Raw genomic sequence first — 13,644 nt, 5'->3', positions numbered from 1 at the left:
GACAATGAAATGAACATAGAAATTTGGGATCAGCCAATTCTGGGGTCAAATATCTGCCCCTTGCTGGTTGCTGGTTGCACATATTGAAAATGTTCCTTAATCTTTGTAGGCCTTGATTTTTCTCATCTGCAAAATGGGGCCATTAATACCTTTTCCTTAATGTGATGGTAAAGAGTATATGTGACAATAAATAAAAGTTACCAGTACAGGATAGGTCTTCTAATATGACTAGTTTCTTTTGGGTTCTAGAGAGATTCTGCAGTAGACCAAGAAAAGGAATCAATCAGAACTCAGGAGCCAAGAGAGAAAATGTTAGCACTTGTTGCACTTTAAGGGGCCACACAAATATTTATAGGTCACCCCTAGCACCTTCTGGGGAGCAGTAGGGTAAGTGGCTCCAAAGTCATGAACTAGGTGGGACATGCAACTAAACACCTCCTTCCCACAGACCTTGGAGCCAAGCTTATACCTCTCTCTCCTGCTCCAATAGATTGGTTTAGATGGAACTGAAGTCATCAGTAAGCCAAGAGTAAGGAGCTGACACATAGAAAGAGACAGGGCAGGATGAGAAGACAATAAACATTGTGAGGAGAGTGGAGGCTGGATGTCCCTCCTAGCAAGTATCAAAGGCCCAAATATGCCCCAAGAGCAAAGGATGCCCAAGGTGGCCAGGGCTGGCAGAATTCTGACATTTGGTGTAGAAGTAGGCTACTGGTTCTTAGGGCATGACCCACTGGGATTGGGAGCCTGTGATTCTCGGACTCTTCGGCTTTCAGAGTCTCTGAAAGGTCATCTAGTGCAGGGATTCCTAAACATGGCCCCTGACATGGCACTACTGAATATGAATCCCCCAGGTTTGAGCCAGGACAAACACTTAAATATTTCTTGGGTGATTCTTGTAGCTTGGGGTGGGGACCAAAGAGTCTACATTTATTTGTCTCTCTCTTTTTTTTAAATATTTATTTATTTATTTATTTTGAGAAAAGGAGAGAGAGAGAGAGAATATGCATGAGTGAGAGAGGAGCAGAGAGAGAGAGGGAGAGAGAGAGAATTCCAACCAGGCTCCATGCTGATAGCACGAAACCCATCGCAGGGCCCGATTTCACGAACCCTGAGATCATGACGTAAGCTGAAATCAAGAGCCAGACATTTAACTGACAGAGCCGAACCAGGTACCCCGAGATTCTACATCTCTAGCAAAACTTCCAGCAGGTGCCTCTGCTGTCAGTTCATGGACCATATTTTGCATAGCAGGGCCCTCTGACTGACTCCCCAACAGAGGCTTGAATCTTTTCCTGTGCTTGATTATCTCCTGTGAAAGAAATCTCATTACCTCTGACAGGGCCCATTCAAGCTTCATCACTCCTGGTTAACCACGTGTGTGTGTGTGTGTGTGTGTGTGTGTGTGTGTGTGTGTGTGTGTGTGTGTGTGTATGTGTGTGTGTTTCCTAAGCCCTGCTATTGATATGTCTAGCCTACTCTATCTTTTGGCCCCTCTGCCAGAAAATTCTTGTTTTCCTATCATTTATCTTTTTAAATGTTATTACATTAACTGTAGGTTTTATTTAGAAAACATGGAAAATATATATAGAGAGAAGGAAAAATCTATAACAACCATAACACTACCAACTAGATATACTTGCTCTTTAAATATTGGAGCATTTCCTCTTAGTTACTCCTTTATGTTTTTTAATTTACTTTCTTTTATTTAGAGAGAGAGTATGAGTGGAGGAGAGGTGCAGAGAGAGAGAGAAAGAGAGAGAGAGAGAAAATCTCAAGCAGTACCCCGCTTAGCATGAAGCCTGATGTGGGCTCCATCCCACAAGCTTGGGATCATGACTTGAGCCAAAATCAAAAGTCAGATGCTCAACTGAATGATCCACCCAGAGACCCCTTTCTTTTCATGTTTTAAAAAATATGATTCCTGTGTCCTGTGTTCCCTCAGAGAACAAGGCCCAGCTCTGTCTCTTTACTGTCTGGCAGCTTCAGGCAATGAACAGCAAAGTTTGGGCAGAGATGAGAGGGAGGAAAACCCAGGCCCTCTGATGAGCGGCACTGCTGGCAGAGTGGGCTGTTTTTCAAGTCATCAGGATGGCTTTACAATGAGTCATTCTGTTTCTTTCACTTGATACTGCTTGTCACCAACAAGTAAACATTTTAAGTCATCTGTGACCACAAAACAATGTTTTTCACTTGAAAAGACTGGCTCACAACCAGTCATATCCTCACCCTCACTCAGTTGTATTAGTGTTCTGATCTACTGAGCATGGGCTCCTCATGTGTTGGAACACCAGGATGTAAATCCTGGCTTCATGCGCTGTTGCTAACTGAAGAGTTGGACAAGCTACTTACCCCTCTATGGTTCAGTTTTCTCATTTTTAATGAAGATAATAATACCACCTATCCCCACAAGGTTGTTATTAGATTACATGTGTTAATCCACATAAGCGTTTAAAATTTTTTTTTAATGTTTATTTCTTTTTGAGAGACAGACAGAGCATGTGCAAGGGAGGGGCAGAGAGAGAGTGGTTGTCACAGAACCTGAAACAGGTTCCAGGCTCTGAGCTGTCAGCACAGAGCCTGATGTAGGCTCAAATCTACGAACTGAGAGATCATGACCCAAGCTGAAGTCTGACACCCAACCACCAGAGCCACCCAGGCGCCCGCATCCTCATACGGGTTTTAGAACAGTGTCTGACTCGTGGAAGAACTCAGTAGATGATATCTAAACTGCACACACATAAATAGCCACAAAGTCAAGTTTAATGGGTAAGATTTATTGAGATAAGGAGGTAAGTTGGGTAATCATTTCCATATTTGAACCTGGAGAAAGACCTGGCTAAGAAAAAGATTCACAAAGCACCCAGAGCCAGCCGTGGTAAGGAGTATGTTCTGCCTCGGAAGCCACAGCAGAGACTCTTATCTCCCGTCCTGCACCTATGAGGTTGAGGCCGGTCACTAAGCTCTGAGCACAGCAGCTGGGAACAGAACAGGTGCTCAGTTTAATGTTGAGCAGTGAGGCCTGCTGTTGCCACCTCCCTCACTTTTGCTCATTCTGCCTAGTGGGCAGACTTAGAAAGTTCCCTGGATACAGGGAAAAACCTGGGAAATTGATATTTTGAAGATAGGCCAGGTTCTCTATAGGACAGGACGTTGAAGATTCCGTGTCACTGTCTCTGCATGCTGCTGAGACCTCTGGCTGAGTGTCAGATGCTCTGAGTCTTGAGAGCTTTGCTGAGTCCCCAGGGAGTCACTGGCTCCTCTCTGAGCAATTACTGCATTACTGCAATTATAGCTGGTTTTCTAGAGAGCTGCTAAATGGCACCCTGATGACTAGAAAAAGATAATGTTCAACCCTATACACCTAACTTCCTATTAGAGAATTACTTAGACATTGGAGACAATCTGGCTCATTAATAAATAAGTTCATTTCTGCATTTCCTAATCCAGACTACCCAGTAGTTTACCCCATACACTGATCCGTGAATTTATAACCCTTTCTCTTTTTTTTTCCTTTCTGTCCATCACTATTTTTTTTAACAGCTTGATTGAGGTATAATTCATGTATAGTAAGTTGCATATATTTTAAGCACACAATTTTATGTTTGGCATATACAGACATCTGTGAAACCATCTCCACAATCAAGTTAATGAACTTGTTACGTCTGTCACCCCCTAAATTTTCATTATGCCCCTTTGTAATCCTTCCCTCGTACCTCACTGGTCTCAGGCAGAATCCTGGGCAGTCACTGGCCATCATTGACCTGTTTTCTGTCACTATGGATTAGTGTGTGTTTTTATAATGTTGTATAAATAGAATCATGCAGTATATACTTTAAAGAAATTTTTTTTCTTGCACTGACTAGGACCTCCAGAATGATATTGAAAAGCAATGGTGAGAGCAGATGTCTTGTTTTTGATCTTGGGGGGAAAGCTTTCACCTTAGCTGTGGATTTTTTTTATAGATGCCCTCTAAGGAAGCTTTCTTTTAGTCCTTATTTGTGTAGAATTTTTATCAAGAATAGGAGCACCTGGGTGGCTTAATTGGTTGAGCGTCCAACTTCCGCTAAGGTCATGAACTCACAGTCTGTGGGTTCAGACCCTGCGTTGGGCTCTGTGCTGACAGCTCAGAACCTGGAGCTGCTTCAGATTCTGTGTCTCCCTCTCTCTCTCTGCCCCTCCCCTGCTCGCACTCTGTCTCTCTGTCTCTCTATCTCTCTCTTTCTCTCAAAAATAGACATTAAAAAAACTTTTTTTAGAAAAAGAATTTTTATCAAGAATAGATGCTAGATTTTGTCAAATACTTCTTCTGCATCTAATGAGATGACACAGAATAAGTTCATTAAACAGACACATTGACTTGTGAATGCTAACCAAAGCCTGCATTCCTGGGTAAACTGCCCTTAATTTTGATGTATTTTTCTTTTTATATGTTGTTGGATTTGATTTGCTACAATTAAGTTTAGAATTTTTGCATGTATATTCATGAGGGGTGTGGGTTGGCAGTTTTCTTTTCTTGCAGTGTCTTTGGTTTTAGTATCAAAATCATGTGCTGGCCTCATAGAATGAGTTGGCAAGAATTACCTCCTCCATGGTTTTCTGGAAGAGTTTTTATAGAATTGGTGTTATTTCTTCTTTATGTATTTGGTAGAATTTACCAGTCAAGCCATTTGGAACTAAAGGTACAAGGGGTAGGGTGAAGCAGGTTTTTTATTACCAAATCTATTTCATAATTTCTGTAATAAATATAGGTCTATAACAGTTACATGTTTTTTCTTGGCTAAACGAAAACCTTTTCTTTCAAAGAATTTGTCTTATCTAACTTTCTTAATTTGTTGGCATAAAACTGTTTAAATACTCCCTTATTATTCTTTAAATATTTATAGAATCTATGATGATGCCTTCTCTTTCATTTCTAGTATTAATACTTGGTAATCATTGATTACATTCCTTTAATCCTGATTAATGAGGCTAGAGGTTTATCAATTTTATTGATCTTTTCTAAGAAATTGTTTATAATTTCAGTTAGTTTTTTTTCTATCACTTTTGGTTTTCTATTTTATTGATTTCTGCTCTGATCTTTTATTATTGCCCTTTCTTTTGTTTACTTTGAAATTCAATTGGTCAATTATAGTTATCATCTCTAGAATTTTGATTTGAGTCTTTTTCTCTTAACTTTTGGAACATATATAATATTGTTATCTATGTTTTAATGTCCTTGTCTGCGGATTCTTACATCTGTGTTGTGTGTCAGTTTAGGTGGATTGAATTTTCTCCTTATTATGGTTCATATTTTGCTATTTCTTTGTATGCCTGGTAATTTTTATATATGCAGGCTCTTATGAATTTTACCATTTTAGGTGCTGGATATTTTTGTATGCCTCCAAATACACTTGAGCTTTACTATGGAATGTAGTTATTTAGAAATAGTTTGACCCTTTAATATCTTGCTTTTAATAGAATGACGTTCAGTCTAAGAATACTGCTTTCTACTACTGAGGTAAGGTTTTCTGTGTACTGTACTTAGTTCCCTATGAAGACCATGAGGTTTTCTAATTCGGCTGGTAAGAACAGACCCTATTCCCAGCCCTGTGTGAGCACCATGCAGTTGCCGCTCATCTTTGTAATGTTTCCTTCTCCTACCTTAAGTAGTTTTGCACACACGTGCCCCGTCCAGACTTCAACTGAGGCAGATCCTCTGCATATCACTAGAGTTTTTGCTCCACGAAGCTCTGCCCTCTCTGGTACTCAGTTCTGTGACCACCAGTTAGTTACCTTGATGTCTCTGGATGCCCATCTCCTTCTCTTCAACTCCAGGAAGCCATGGAAATCCAAATGGGTTTCCTCTCCCTGACCCAAGTCTGAAAACATCCTGAAAGCAATAAGCTAGGGCAATTATAGAGCTTACCTATTTGCATCCCGTCTCTCAAGCATTACTGTCCTTTGTTGCCTTACATCCAGTGTCCTGCAAACCACCATTTTGTCCCTTTTGTTTGTTTGTTTTAAGTAAGAGAGTAAATCTGGTTTCTGTTATTCTATATTGGATGAGAGTAAAACCCCATTTCTCCTTAAATGTACTCTGATTATTTCCATTTAGATGACAAATAATGTAGTCTCCCACCATTAGGCACAATCTGTTGAGTGCCTGGGATGTGGTCTTTTGCATTTAGCTTTTGTATGGACCTCTGGGAGTTACTTTAGAAATTAACAATAGGATCTAGAATGTGTTTTATTGTCCTAAGGTCTTTGTTTCCTTCCTTCACCACTTAGCTGATGCCCCTCTTCTCATGGGGTCCTCCCTTATATTTGTTACAAGCCTGTCAACTAAGCTAATTGTTCACAGCACCAGAACTTTTAAGCTATTATTGATTTTTCTCATCACTTAAATGAGAAATATATGTATGGAGCCATTTATTTGATTAAGTATGTAACCACTGATGTCCTCTAATGTACAAGGACATCTGGTGGATTAGGAGACAAATTTCTGCATCACATGTAACATGACAATAAATACAGTAAACATAACTAAAATTAATATTTATTAAGAACCCGTCACTGGCAAGTACTGAATGGATCTCCCTTCTCCCCCACCAACACACATTATCTTAATTTTATAAGGTGATTAATAAGGTAGATATTTTATAAGTTAGTTATCTCCCACTATATTTCTGCAGACAAGGCAATTGAATTTCATAGAGGTTTAGTATTGCTAAAAGTCATGGCTGATAAGTAACGTAACCAGGATTTTTTTTTTTTTTTGAGAGAGACAGCGTGAGCAGGGGAGGGTCAAAGAGAGAGGGAGCCACAGAATCTGAAGCAGGCTCCAGGCTCTGAGCTAGCTGTCAGCACAGAGCCTGTCACGGGGCTCAAACCCACAAACCGTGAGATCATGACCTGAGCTGAAGTCAGACGCTCAACCGACTGAGCCACCCAGGCACCCCTCTAACCAGGATTTAAACTCAGGTTGTCTGACCCCAAAGTCTCAGTACTTTCTCTTCCTTCATACCGGTCTAAAAAGAAATCAGCCTGTTGCTGATTGTGACACTTGTCCACATTTGCTCATAAGCGCACCCAACTATAGAAAGACACTTTAAAATCTTCTCAAAAGCAATTGAAATATCAGAATCCTTTCATCTAAAATTTTTATCAGTCCCTTTGTATATCCTTCTCTCAACCTGAAATCCTTTAAGCAGCAAATAAATGAACAACTACAAGTAATAAAGACAATGAATGAGATGAAGTTCATTTTTAGTTAGAGATAGTTTTATTTGGATTATATAAGGTTATAGTCAGCTCCAAAATAAATGCCATATGAATTAAATACTTAAGAATAAAAATCAAAGTCATAAAATAGTAAAATGAAATGTGAGATAATTTTGAAAATCTTGGTTTGGGAGATACCGTTCTAATAAATAAGAAACAAAATCCAGAAACTGTAAAGGAAAATAACTGACAGATATGATGACATAATTTTTTTAGTTCCATCTATACCAACATTTTTCAAAATCTCCAAAAAAAAAAAAAAAACCCTTTTCAAGCAGCAGAACTGGAAGGAAATATTTGTGACACTTGTAATGAACAGTTCATGTTCTTAATTGAGCCATCCTCAGCATTACTCCCTAATGGATCTTAAAATGCGTTTCAAACTGAGGTCCTTGCTAGATGGAACTTTGTCTCCCAGGCCAGCTTCCCTCTGGCTAAGTCATTGGGTCTGCCCTCATCTGGAGTTCCCAGTATCCTGAAGAGAGTTAACCAAGCTTAGGTTTCTGTTTTGGCTCTGTCATTTACAAACTACATGACACCAGACAAGTCCTGTAACCTATCTGAATCCCAGCTTAATGGCCCAAAGGGGATAGCAAGAGTACTTAGCTCGTAACATTTTTGTGAGAATCACTTAGGTTGTCCTTCGTTTATAGTAAATGTTGCATAAATGGTAGCCATTGTTCACTGTTACATCCTTACTGCAAGAGCAACAAATGGTACATACAGACACTCAATTAAATTTGTTAAATAAATCACTTCTACAAATCAAGAAGAAAAAGACACTCCATAGAAAAATAAGGAAAGGATATGGTAGGAAATACACAGAAAAGTGCAAATGTTTGTGCTCACACGGAAAGAGGCTCTATCTTAATAATAAAAATGCAAATTAAAATAATAATAATTTTTTTAACCTTCCAATTTAAATGAATGATCAGGCTTTGGGGAAATCTTCCTATATGTGGCTGATGGGGTAGAGATTAGTAAAATAGCCCTAGAAAAATATTGGCACTAGTTTTTAAAATTTAGTATACACAATCAGCAATCCTACATCTCACCTCTAGCCTACGGAAAGAATACATGTGTTTGGAAAGATACATATTTAAGGCTGTTTGTTGTACGTTGTTTGAAATGGAAAAAGCATTAGAAATAACCTAAATGTTGATCATTTGATAGCTACTTAAAAAATAGTAATATATCCATATAACCGAATAAATCTAAAAAAAGTTCATATTGATGAGGTTTTTGGGGGTGATGGTGGGGTCTGGAGCCCACACCCAAGAAAGAATTCTTGAAGACATCTTTGGTACTAAAAGGTTATTTTATTAAAGAACAGGGAGGGCCCCTGGAGCAGAAAGAGCAGCACTGAGGTTGTGATGAGTGGCTTCCTGTATACTATGGAGTTGAGGAGCTGAAGTCAAAAGGGAGGGCTCCCTTGGAGACTCTGATATGCTAAAGAATACTCCTAAGATATCTGAGGCCTTGCTATTGTCAAGTTAAGGTTGTTTTTCCCTCTAGCAAATCATTAACATTAGGACAGTAGGGGATTCCTGGATTTGCCTCAAGTATTTGTCAATGGGCTGCAGGTTATAAGGAAATTTAATTTTACCTGCTATTTCCTTATTGCCTTTTTCCCCCATATCACTATGGAGGAGTGATGTTGAGGCTCCAGGAAACTGAGTCTATAGTTTCTGGAGATTAGGCTATTGATATGATTGCCCTTTCTTATAATTTACTAAGATATTTGCAAACTAATAGAGACCCATGTCCAGATGCCTGTGATCTCTATAAGTTAGCCATTTGTTTTCTTTCTTCTCCTTTGTCCTTGGGCAGCCAAAAGTGCCTGAGGAATAGTACTGTTATGCCCAGATTTCAATATTGTCCCCAAAACCCAGAAACCACCGGGGATACTGAGTCACGCATGCAAAAGCAAAGGGCTTTATTATTATTACAGGCCCGAGTTCAGGCTCACAGACTTCACCAACACAGTGGATCCGTGCTGAGAGCCCCGAACAAGGCTGAGCAGGGTTTTTATGGGCTTTGGGAAGGGGGAGTTACAGGAAATTGAGACACCAGTACAGTGATCCAATCATTGTTGCATAACATCATTGGCAACAACTTTAACCATACACATTACCCAAACTGTTCATTACTTTTGGCAGGACCCAATCACAATATTTAATGCTTCTTTGAAAATAACCAATTACAGGGTGGGCCAAGGACCCCCAAGTAGGGTGTAACTAGCTTTAAGCAATAAGTGATTATCTATAGCTTCTATCTCTAGACCTGCCCTTAGGAATGTTAAGCATTTTAGCTGGCTGTTTCTGATTGGGCGTTACTAGGATGGTCCCTGGTTGAGCAATCTGTGCCCTTTTATTGTCTAATGCTTCTGAGAAACTGACACTTAGGCCTCCAAGGTCAGAGGGGAAACTTGAAGCCTGTCATGGAGTCAGTTTGGTTCAGACCTGTGTCCTTTCAGTACAGATCTCACCTGGGTGGGGAGGGGGGGTGCACTAGCTTGCATTTTGTCCTTAGTACCCCCCACACACTCCTTCATCACATGATTTATGTATTTTAAGGATATATGTTTCAAAAGAAAGCAAATTGCCCACCAGCATACTAATAATAGCTAATATTTATTGAATACGTATGTGTTAAGTAGTGTGGTAAGCAACACATATGAATTATCTTAATTCTCAGCCCATAGACAGCCTCTCTGGAATTCAGTTTCTTCACATGTAAAATAAGGAGATAGAACCAGGTAAGCTCTAGGTGCTTTTCCCATCTTAGCTTTAAAATGCTACCCCTACTGAAATAATATTGTGAGAGACATCTAGCCCTGGATGAGGCCAAGCATGACGATACCTCTAGGAGTTGAACAATCAAATTATTGTCTATTTGTGTGGTTTCTACCATGGAGACTCTGTAGTACATGATTCTGCCTCCTGGAAAATAGTCACAAACTTATTCTCAAATGTTAAATGAAATGAGGCTACTGATAATTGGTGAGGAATGACTTTCTTACATTAATGTGTATTGGCTTCTCCTGAAACCTATCGTATAAAACAAAGTGAGGTCAGGTGTCATGTGGAGACCAACGACATGCTCTCTCAAGTGTCTGACTGTTATGGAACCTGGTCTGGATCACCCAGTAGAAGAACCAAGTGGCACTCGAAGATCTTGGAAGGCAGGAGGTTAATTTCACACTGAGGGGCTCAGAGGAGATCATTCTCCAGAGGTCTCAGTCCCAAGTGCAAGCTTGGGGGACAATTTATAGTCTGTTATTTCTACATTCCACAGTAGTAGTAATTGGGTGCATACAGCAAGTGGGGCAGGAAGAAGAACCCAGAAGGGGAGTCTTCAGGCAGGGACTGGAATTTTCCTATCAGTCCTGTTGGCCATCTTGTAATTTTTCCTTATCATTCCCCTCTTTGATGCCCCTTTAAATGGATCTAAGCTGTTTTCGAGGACATCATCCTTATTTATTATGGGACAGTAACCTTGCAGGGCCAACATTTAGGCCATAGCCCAGTTTGTGACGGTGTTTTTGGCAATCTTCTCAAGCTTCCACTGTGTGTATACCAGCCAGCTTCCAGGATGTGGCTGGAACAGGGGTGATGATCCTAAGAATTTGGGACTCTCCAGAAGGTCACTTTGAGCGAGTTCATAGGACTTGGGTCAGTCTTCCAGATCTGGGCCTCCTCAGGGTTGGCCCTCGTGACTATGGAGTGGTGGACCCATGGAGTCATACCTGTGATCTTAAGAACAGTAGGTGTAGTTGGAATAACGGTATGAGGCCCAGTCCACTGTGGTTTGAGAGGGTCTTTTTTTCCAGTCTTTGACCCAGACTGAGTCCTCTGGTGAGAAGGGGTGTACAGGGGATCCTAAAGAGATTGAGGCTCTCTCTGTGGTATATCGTTGTAACTTATTCAGGGTGGCCCCTAAAGCTTGAAGCGGTTTTCTTATTCCTTTATCCCCTATTTGGTGTAGGTTCCCTGGGAGCTTCCCTAGACATGGAGGGCCTCCCATATATTAGTTTAAAGGGGGAGAAACCTTGAGTCCCTGCTGGGCAATAAGTCCAGCCATGGGAGGCCTATTTCCTGACAGAATTTGGCTAAGGTTCCCTTGAGGGTGCAATTCATCCGCTGCACTTACCCTGAGTTCTGAGGCCAGTAAGCAGTAGTGTCTGCAATGAACGCAGGCCCATTATCACTGTGGATTGTGGCTGGTAAGCTGAACCAGGCCTTGGTCAGGGTGGCCACTTCAACCTCAGCCCATATATTTTCTTTTTTCTGCTGGGGACATCAGGGCCATAGTAAGGGGGAGAACTATGTCTACCTCCTATTCTTTTGGAAGCCAGATGGCCTCAAGGAGCTTTTGTATTTCCTCAGAAGTTAGAAAAATTGTGGGGTTCAGCATCCACACTGTTTCATTCTAGCAGAGGAGCCCCTAGTCTTGTGCTAGCCAAGAGTTGGAGAGGAAGCGGGGTCCTTGAGTGTTTATGAGAGACATGAGAGCATGAGGGACCTTGACATTTAGTTCTTGTCCCAGGGTGAGTTTACCTGCCTCCTTAATGAGCAGAACTGTGGCTGCTAGTGCTCTAAGGCACAGTGGCTATCCTGCTGCCACTGGGTCTAGACTCTTCTACTGGTATGCTACTGGCCATTGCCAAGGGCCAACGGTCTGAGAACCCTGAGGGCAACCTTTTTTTTCTCAAGCACAAATCGATTAAAAGGCTTCTATATCAGGCTGGCCAAGGGCTGGTGCCTGTCCCTAAGGCGGGCTTTATCTCTAGGAAGATGGCTTTAGCCTTCTCTGTCCAGAAAGGGGGTTCTTGATCTGGTCCTACCAAGAGATTATAGAGGGGTCTTGCTATTGCTGAGAATCTGGGAATCCATATTCAGCAGAATCCTGCAGCCCCCAGGAATTCTCGTAGGCCCCTCTTGGTTTGGGGCTGGGGGAGAGAGGTGATGACCTTCTTTTTCTCCAGCCTTAGTGTTCTTTTTCCTTAGGTGAGGAGGAAGCCCAAGTACTGGACTTGCTGTTGGCAAATTGTGCCTTCTTCCATGAAACTGACAGAAGCTTTCTTCTCTCAGGTATTGCTGGCAAGGAAGAGGTCATCCACATACTGGAGAAGGGTGCAGTGTGTGGCCTCCCTTGGAAAGCTGGCGAGGTCTCCAGCCAGAGCCTCCTCAGTGAGGGTAAGTGAGTTTTTAACCACTGTGGGAGGTCGTCCAAGTCAGTTGCGTCTGATGCCCTGTGTCTGGTTCAGTCCATTCTAAGGCAAACCCACTGGAGAGCCTGGGATCTGGCTGAAGAGGGTATATGGGTTCGGGAGCAGTGGGTGGGAAGAGACAATCACTTTGTTGATAGCTCATAGGTCTTGAACTGGTTGGTACCCTCCTCCAGCTTCTTGACTGGCAAGAGTAGGGTGTTTCTTGGATGCCTGCCTCTTGTGGGAGGGGGTATTGCCGCTGTCTCTGTGGTTGAGCCCCTGGGATTAAATCTACAATGATGGGCCTGATTATAGGCAAGTCCAGGATGGGGAGTTTTGTCCTGTGCCCATATAGTGGGGAAGGCAGTCCTGAATTTTGGTAGGCTGCTCAGTTAGGCCTGTGCTCAGAGTAGTCTCCATTCTTTCTCTCTTGGAGTAGTTGTTGCCATGATAAGGGGGCCTGATTCTTCTTGTCTTGGATCCAATCGGAGGCCCGTGCATCCCATTGGCTTAAAGGGTATGTGGGCCCCCAGCTTTGAGTGTATATCCCAGCCAAAGAGAGAGGGCACTCAGGTAGGTAGAGGAATTCATGCCATACCATGTGGCCCCAGGGTCACATGATAGGCTTGGCAGAAGGGCTATTGCATTGCCCATTTCCCTATGACCCCAAGGATGGGTGCAGTCATCTCGCTAAAGGGGGCCATAGGAGAGGTGACCACAGAATGTTCATCACCAGTGTCGACCATAGTTTGGCCTCCTACTTTCACTTTGACCATGGGCTCATGGGGTCAAGAAGAAGTGAGCCCAGTCCCCCTCAATATCAGCTGAGTTTCTGGGACTTTCCCTAGTTGGGACATTCATTCTTCCAATGTTCCTTCTCCTTATAGTAGGCACATTGATCCCTTGGTAAGGTAAGGAGGTTCTGGGACCTCCCACTTTTGGCAGCTGGACATTCCCCATCCTTTTGTCATGGCCCTCTTGTGCCTCAGGATCAAACAGGATGTAAGCCTTGCATAGCCTCTCATAATAATCCCCTGGAGATTCCCTTGTTGCTGGGCATATTCATGGGCCTCTTAAGCCCCTGCTCGGATACCCGAAGGAGAGCCTCTTGGTACCAGCGGATGTGAACCAGCATCTGGAGAGCACCTAGGCCTGGCCAAGGGCACAAT

General features: G+C 42.1%; 1 long non-coding RNA gene across 1 annotated transcript in view; it reads left to right on the top strand.

The window, feature by feature from the left end:
• LOC115293879 overlaps positions 1-13,644 on the top strand; it is an 89,842-nt gene that overhangs the window by 66,897 nt on the left and 9,301 nt on the right. Inside the window, exon 3 of the long non-coding RNA XR_003909646.1 lies at positions 12,357-12,461. This is a non-coding gene — a long non-coding RNA (uncharacterized LOC115293879). The remainder of the gene's footprint in view (positions 1-12,356; positions 12,462-13,644) is intronic.

The sequence above is a fragment of the Suricata suricatta genome, chromosome 6 (assembly GCF_006229205.1).
Source record: "Suricata suricatta isolate VVHF042 chromosome 6, meerkat_22Aug2017_6uvM2_HiC, whole genome shotgun sequence".
Classification (NCBI taxonomy): domain Eukaryota; kingdom Metazoa; phylum Chordata; class Mammalia; order Carnivora; family Herpestidae; genus Suricata; species Suricata suricatta.
This window is presented reverse-complemented; position numbering and strand designations above follow the sequence as displayed.